This window comes from Macaca nemestrina, chromosome X, assembly GCF_043159975.1.
Source record: "Macaca nemestrina isolate mMacNem1 chromosome X, mMacNem.hap1, whole genome shotgun sequence".
Lineage (NCBI taxonomy): Eukaryota > Metazoa > Chordata > Mammalia > Primates > Cercopithecidae > Macaca > Macaca nemestrina.
The window spans coordinates 124,679,969-124,687,823 of record NC_092145.1 but is presented as its reverse complement, the minus strand read 5'-3'; positions in this window follow the sequence as shown (position 1 = coordinate 124,687,823).

Below are 7,855 nucleotides of genomic sequence, written 5' to 3'. Positions count from 1 at the left end.
AAAACAGGGTAGATGATCATGAAGTCATAAGTTTGATTAGCAGGTTTCTTTTCTAAGTTTTCTTAAGTGCCCTCTTCTCAACATCGTTACTTCTGTTTTCATCTTATGTTACGAAATGCATTCAACAGTTGATAGAACTCAGTTTCAGTCTCTTGATCCAAAAACAAACCAACCTAATGTTGACTGCTTTATGTGCTGAGTGAAAAAGAAACCCTCAGTTTACCATTCACTTCCTTGAGTTGCAGCAGTCAGTCTTAAGTCTCCCACCCCATGCTCAGTTGGCTGAGCATATAAAAGCCATCGTTTCCTTAGGGAATCCATGAAATACACGTGTTAAGTTTAGCTAAGTACATAATTATATGCAATACCAAATACTTTGACAAATGTTAGGATATGTAAAATTTTGTGAATATTAATAGTTTGAAGAAAGCATTCCGGTAACTCTCTCAGATGGTATCAATCCTGGAAAAACTATACATGTGAAAGGAAACATGTACTTCAGGAACTTACACACAGATGCAATGGACCTGGAGAGAAAGAAAGCTGTTTAGAACTGAGGTTGGGCAGAAAGTGAGTGACTGCAGGTGGCAAGAAGGAAGTCATGAGAGGAGGGCCTGGAGAATCATTTTAAGTTCTGGTTTTTTGCTTCTCGCCACAGTTGTCTTAAGGACAATCACCATCTTCCACTTCACTGCAGAAAAAATCATCAGTAGCCTGGATGCGTGGGTGCCTGATTCCACAAGATCGGGTAAGAAGGTGACACAGAAAGGGGGCATATGGACTCCTCTGACAGTCACCCCTCACCCACTTTTTCCAGTTCCCAATGGCTGGTGGATTACAATATTACGGACTCGTACTGCTGCTGAATTTGCCTGGTGAGTGGGCATCAAACAGGAGTGTGGGATAGCAATTTATCCGATGCCTGAAGCTTTGCAACCTGGCAAGTGATCTTGTCCCTTTCCTTAAATTCCCTGGGACTGACACGGGCCACATGGAGCCTCAGGAATTTCTCCAGTACTCAGGACCAGACAAAGTGACTGATGCTTCATCCCCATGTGAGTTTACTGTAACCGCCTGCCGCCCGAGAAGTTCTTCCTGCCCACTGCATAAAGAAAGACCATGTAATTGTAGTGTAGAAAGAGTTTAATAGGCATGAGGCTAGCCACGCCACATGGAAGACAGGGTTGGTACTTAAATCATCTCATTCAAAGCTCCTACGTTAGGGGTTTTTCAAATGCAGTTTGGGGGAAGGAGTTGGGGGTGACCAGGTAACAGGTGCTTGCTTCTGATTGGTTGGAGCAGAGATGAAATCATAGGGGGTCAAGGCTATCTTGCCAGCTGAATCACTTCTGGGTGGGGCCACAGGAGCCGAGTTGGCAGGTCCAGGTGGAGCCATGGGTGTCAGACATGCAAAAAACCTGAAAATATATCTCAAAATGCCAATCTACAATAGTGGTGTTATTTGCAGGAGTAATTGGGGAAGTTGCATATCTTAAAACCTCTGGAGTAATGGCTGACAACCATTCAGGTCTGAGCCTTAGCAGCACACAAGCTCCTCTCCTCCCTCCAGCCCGATGGCCTCCCACTAGGATTGCAAAAGTGGTTGAGTTTGGGAGCAAGGCCTATTATCATTTAAACTATAGCCTAAATGTCTTTGAAAGTCAGCTTATGCCAGTAGCCCAGGAATAATTCAGGGAAAGGCAAGATGGGTGTGGGGGAGGGGTGGGTAGCTCAGATTTCTTTCACAGTCATAATTTTCTCACTGATATAATTTCTGCAAAGATATTTCATATGTTTTTGTATATGATATTATATATGATATATATTATTTGTTATATATATTTCTGCAAAGATATGTTTTATATGTTTCATATATATATGAAATATACATATATATATATACACACACACCTAATACACCTGACATAATGAAGAGACAAAAGTGTGTGTATGTATGTGTGCACATGTGTGTGCTCATGAATATCTATCTGTATGTGAGAGTGTGTGTGTGTGGCATGCCTGTGTTTATAATGTGGTGGTTACACTGACAGAATTATATTGTAATAAAAGCACAGATATACAATTAAAACCTCAAATTACCAAAAAAAAAAGAAAATTTTCTAGAAATGTTAGTTTTAGACTGATTACATCCTTGCCTTATTTCGTTTCTCCATTATGATGTAATCCACTTCCTGGTGACTTAAGACCATACGTAGGCAACTGGGGGAAGGACAAAAAGTTGCATGAGCTTCAGGCTTCTCTGACCCAGAGCCACGTTAATGACAGGCTAAAACCAGCCCTGTCACTTAGCCACGTGTGACAAAGCCATGTCCTGTTTCAGAGAATTCGTGTGAGAAAATTGGGAAGTGTACATGTTCATTATTCAGCAGGAAATAAGATCGCATCACACATCTCAGTGACAAATGCTCACTCCTATTCTGAGCATCATTGTCTCATAAGCCAGTCTGTCCATACAAGCATCTCAATGCCCTCCTCACACAGCTAGCCATCGCTCAACTCTCCTACAGTCTTTCCCTCTACCTGCCACTCTCGACCTGTACACCTGAAATTCTTTACAATCCATTTGGAAGTCTGGTAATATAATTGAGACTGACAAAGGATCCACACGGATCTGCAGCAACCTCAGTTCTTGCCTCCTCAGAAGAAAGAATTTGACTGAGGGGCATAAGGCAAAGTGAGAGACTGAGGCAAGTTTTAGAGCAAGAGTGAAAGTTTATTAAAAAGTTTTAGAGTAGAACGAAAGGAACTAAAGTACACTTGGACGAGGGCCACGCAGGTAACTTGTGAGATCAAGCGCACGGTTTGACTTTTGGCTTAGGGTTTTATGTGTTGGCATACTTCTGTGGTCTTGCATCCCTTTTCTCCTGATACCTCCCTTGGGGTGGGCTGTCCTCATGTGCAGTGGCCTGCCAGCACTTGGCAGTGTGCAACGTGCAGTGCGTTTACCAAAATGTGCAGTGTGTTTACCAAAATTATGCACATGCTCACTTGAGGTGTTCCCTTTCAGTCGAGTGTTCCTATACACCAGTTAAACTCTGCCATTTTGCCTCTTAGTGCACATGCTGGAACCCATTTGCCCAACTCCTGAGATCTTACCAGGAAGCTGCTGATCACCAGTTTCAGGTTTTTCCTATCTGTTGGGAGACTACCTTTCCTTGGCACTGGCTATGACCAATTATTAGTTTAGAGAAGCAGTTTAACAACCACCTGACTATCATCTGATGGTTGTTTGACATTCCTGATGGTCGGGGGGGCAGGGGTCTCTCCTGCCCTGTTCATGTCTGACTACCTACCTACTGTAACATAATGAATTTATTTTACATGCTAGAAAATAATATTTAGATAATATAATGGCTACAAAAAGTCAATTACAATAATGTCACAACCATTTTATAGAGATTTAAAAATCTCTGTTCCTCACTCTTTGAGATATAAACACTTAGAATACTATTTGGAACATCATCACCTCTCAATAAATGCCAGTATTAGTCTTATCCTTATAATAGATTTGCTCCACAGAACACTCAAGAAAATGATGAATGTTTCCATCAGAGAAGACAAAAGTCTTTTCTCTATAGATCACCATCCCTTAATCTAAACAGGAACATAGAAACAGGTCCTGGACTACTTTAACTTAAATCACAAGTCTCCATGGCAGAAGGGTATGTAAGTTACTACATGGATAGTGAATGACACTTTCATGAAAAGTGCAAATGTGATCCTAAAAAGCTGACTTTAGAGCAACACTTGATATAAATTCTCTCAACTTCTATTATAAAATTAGGGACTTGTTTTCTCAGAAAGAGTATCAGAGCAAGAATGTCAGAGACACAGAAGCCAATAATTGTGTACATGTAAATAATGTGCACATCTGTGTATCTGTATATACACATGATCTCAAGGAACAAGAGTTTCCTAGAGATAAAACTTGGAAGAATAGCTGTTCCTGTGATACTCCTTGGCTTGAGAAGAGAAGAAATACAAAATTGAGGACTTCATCTTTAAGAAATAGTCTTTGTAGTTCCTCCTATTGCATTCTTGGGTTTGGAAATTAATAGCAGCGAAACTTCAGCAGGACGAAGGAAGCAGCTGGTGCATTTCACAATGATATTTATTTGAGTTCTTTTGAATAAAAGATATAAGAGGAAATATTTTGTTTTGGGAAAGACGATGAACAAGCATCTGTTCAGTATAGACTTTGTGCCCAGTGCCTACACCCTTCAATGTACTCACTTCTACAGTAAAATTACAGACTGTCGCAGTTCTCAAGAAGTATAAAACGTAGTTATTATCATCAGTTAAGACATCTTGATCCAGTCTGTAAAATCTGAAGATAAGTTCCAAATATATAATCTCGCAAATAAAGGATTTTCTAACAGCAAGCCATAGGAAATTGTATATGTATTGTAGTGTTTGAAATTCATAGGACATTCTGTGCTACCGTTTATGCAAATACTTTGTCATGTCACTGGTATTTGGTAATATGGAGAAAAAAATAAGAAACTGAGATTTTTTAAAATGTGTAAAGCCATTATTAAAAATAACATTCAAAACTCAAAACTAAACAATGGTAGATAATGGTAACTGTCAATTATAAAAATGAATAAAGACAATATGTTCATCTTAATCTTTAATTTAGGAGTCTAAAACACAGTATATAGTAAAAAGGTTATGGAGTTCGAGGACATTCCATTCACCAGTTTGTGGGAAATTACTATAGCACAGCATCTTGGCAACTTTGCATGATTCTACATTGGCTGTATACTATTTTAGCTTTTTGAGGTGCAGTAATTAGGGAAAAAAAACACACATTATTCCTAATCCCCTGAATTTTACATTCTCTAGGACATGGCTGTTATTGATTACATCATTACAAAATAAATTTGAAAACTACAAATCATGCATGTGACATCCAGGAAGTAATATGAGAACACATAATATGGAGTGTGATATAGTCTGAAGGGTTAGAGGAAGTGATACATTAGGTGGGAAATGAAGGATGGGAATGACTTAGCTAGACTGAGCAGGCGAGGAAAAAAGACACCCAAGGCCTCTGCTATGGAGGATTATAATGTGTTTGAAGAATTAATCAAAAGCAAATAGTTAAGGCTTAGAGAGCAAGGGCGTTACTGATGCCAGATATAGCCAAGATAAAGCCATGAAAGGCCGCGTGGAGTGTGTTGAGATATTCAGTCTATATCCTAATGGCAATGGAAAGCTATTGAAATATTTTAAGCAGAAGAGGAACAAGATCAAATTTGCATTTTAAAAAAGATTGTGGCTCTAATATAGGGGATGTATTGCTGAGAAGTATTTTAGGAGTCTATTGTGGCAATCCAGTTTAGAGATAATGATATACAAATTAGGGTGGAAGAGATGGGAAATAGGAAAAGATGCCAAATTTAAGATATATTTGGTAAAATCAACAGGACCTGGTAATGGATTAGATCTTCATGGACGTTAATGGAAAAAGAAGTGATCAAGAGTGACCATAGACTAAATAACATGCACTTAATAAATGTTTTTATGGTCCCATACTTAAGTCCTATAATATGCATTGTATAATGCACTGTATTTTTTTTATTAGGCCAATGGCTGGTTTTAGAACCAAGAAGATTTAGGCTTGTCTTGCATATAGTAATTCTCTTTTCATTTAAAAAATTTGTATAGTCATATTGAATCATGTAAATGGCAATGACTCCTTTCAAGATATTAGCAAGTTCAGAATCAAATATGTGGTCCACTTCAAGGAAGTGTCCTGGGTCTCCAGGTATTTATATAATAACTATAGGCTTCATTTTAATTTATTTATTTTTCATTTTCTTTTGATTCTAACTCTACCTTCCTCATTTAAGAAAGAAATCTCCTTGGTACTATATATGCTTTGTAATCTACTTCAAGGTGGCTTTAGGAAAGATTCAGAATAAATATATAACATTCCAAGTTAGGACTTTTATGGCTCAACGAGAATAATGAGGAAAAAAAGAGTCAGAATTGTTTGTTAAAAATTCTAATTCACTTTTATGACAATATGCTGTATGGTTGTAGCTAAATTTAGGCACTAAGTCAGAAGGAGATGTAAATATGTTTGTGCACATCCTGGTGTAGCTATTTAATCTTTTCTGTATAAATGCTATCTCTGAAGATGTGAATTCACAGCTGACAGAAAGAGCCATTATTAAGTGTGATTTGGACAGGATTTAAAAAAGAAAGTGGTATAAATTGGTATAGATAATTATATAATTTTGATAATGATAAAGCTCAAAATTGCTTTTTTCTTATTAAAGAAAATAAAATATTTTCTAATCTCTTTTTATAAAAATCCAAGAAGGTAAAATTATTTACTTAGCTAAGGATAAGAGACATTTGAAGAGCAATTTAATAATACTATTTGAACCCATATAACAGAATTCAGCCTAGAAAGTGCGAATAATTCTTTTCTGCATGTATATTGTCAAGAATTTGCCTCTTCTGTGAACCCTTCCTTCATTTCCCCCCAAATACTCAAATGCTTCTTTTTCCATTTGCTTTTAGTTATCTATGCATATCTCAGCCATTGTCAAATTATATCCTTATTGTGTATTTGCTTGTCTGGCACTCTGCTGGACTGCAAACACTAGTGAACAGCATTTCATCTTTTCATCTTTGAATCACCAGCACTTCAAATTTAGAGTGGAGGAAGGAACAAATGCTTATTGATTGTGTCCTATATATTACAGTTAAAGCACTAAATGTTTTACCTACATAATCATATTTATTATTGACAACACTGTAGGCAAATATTCTGATCTTCATTTTACAAATAAGGAAAGAGAGTCTGGGTCATAGAGCCTCTACACGTCAGAACTGAAGTCCAGAATTTAAATATTAAATGACACGAGAGAGCCCTGCTAGATCACAGTTGCCTCTGAAACTAGATGTCTCCTCTCTTCCAAATAGAAACCTCATTAAAAGTATAACAAAAATATTTAAAAGAAAAGGGCAGCTATTTAGAAGGAACCATCAATGAGCATCTGCACAGAGGCTGACAAGGGAAATAAAACTGCCATGTAGATTCTTGGAGAAGTCATCAGTGTCCAGAAATGCCCATTCACTTGGAGAGAAGGATGGGGCTCAGATAATATCACTCTCCTCAAGGCCATTTTATGCAGACAACTGAGCATAAAAACAGAATGTTTTCCACCCTAAAGTAAAGCCTTCCAATTGACAAACCTGTGCAAATATAGCATCAAAATTTACTTTTCTATTGCTTCTTTATAAAATATAATTGGATAAGAAAGAATCATGAACCATTACAGTAAGTGCTCCAAAATGAAACACTGAGATCAAGATAGACAAATGTAGCAATTAACCTCAGAGAAAATAGATATAATTTAGTTAACAGATGGGAACTTAAAAACATAATTATGATTAATATCATCAAGAATATTAATGAAGATATTGTAATCCCAGTTTAAGAATAGCATAGCATGAAATAGGCATAATCAGATAACAAAAACTATCCCTTGGATATTTATATATCCAAAAGCAAAAGTCATAGTACTAGCGGTAAACTTTCCAGTAGGCCTGGGAAGCAATAGGTCTAAATGAGAGTAGGGCAAATTGATATAGAAGGGTAGTATCTTGAAGGAAAGAACTCCAGAGACTCGGTATAATTCTTTCAAATTTACTGGCATTCTCATCTTACAATGGGAAAGTGAAGATATATTGTATATACTGATTCATTAAAAATATAGATAAAAGTATACATTTTCCTATTGCAAAGTAACCAAGAGAAGATAAAAAGAGGAATGTTTTGGAGGTGATGATAACATTGAGGGGAAATAAACTAGAT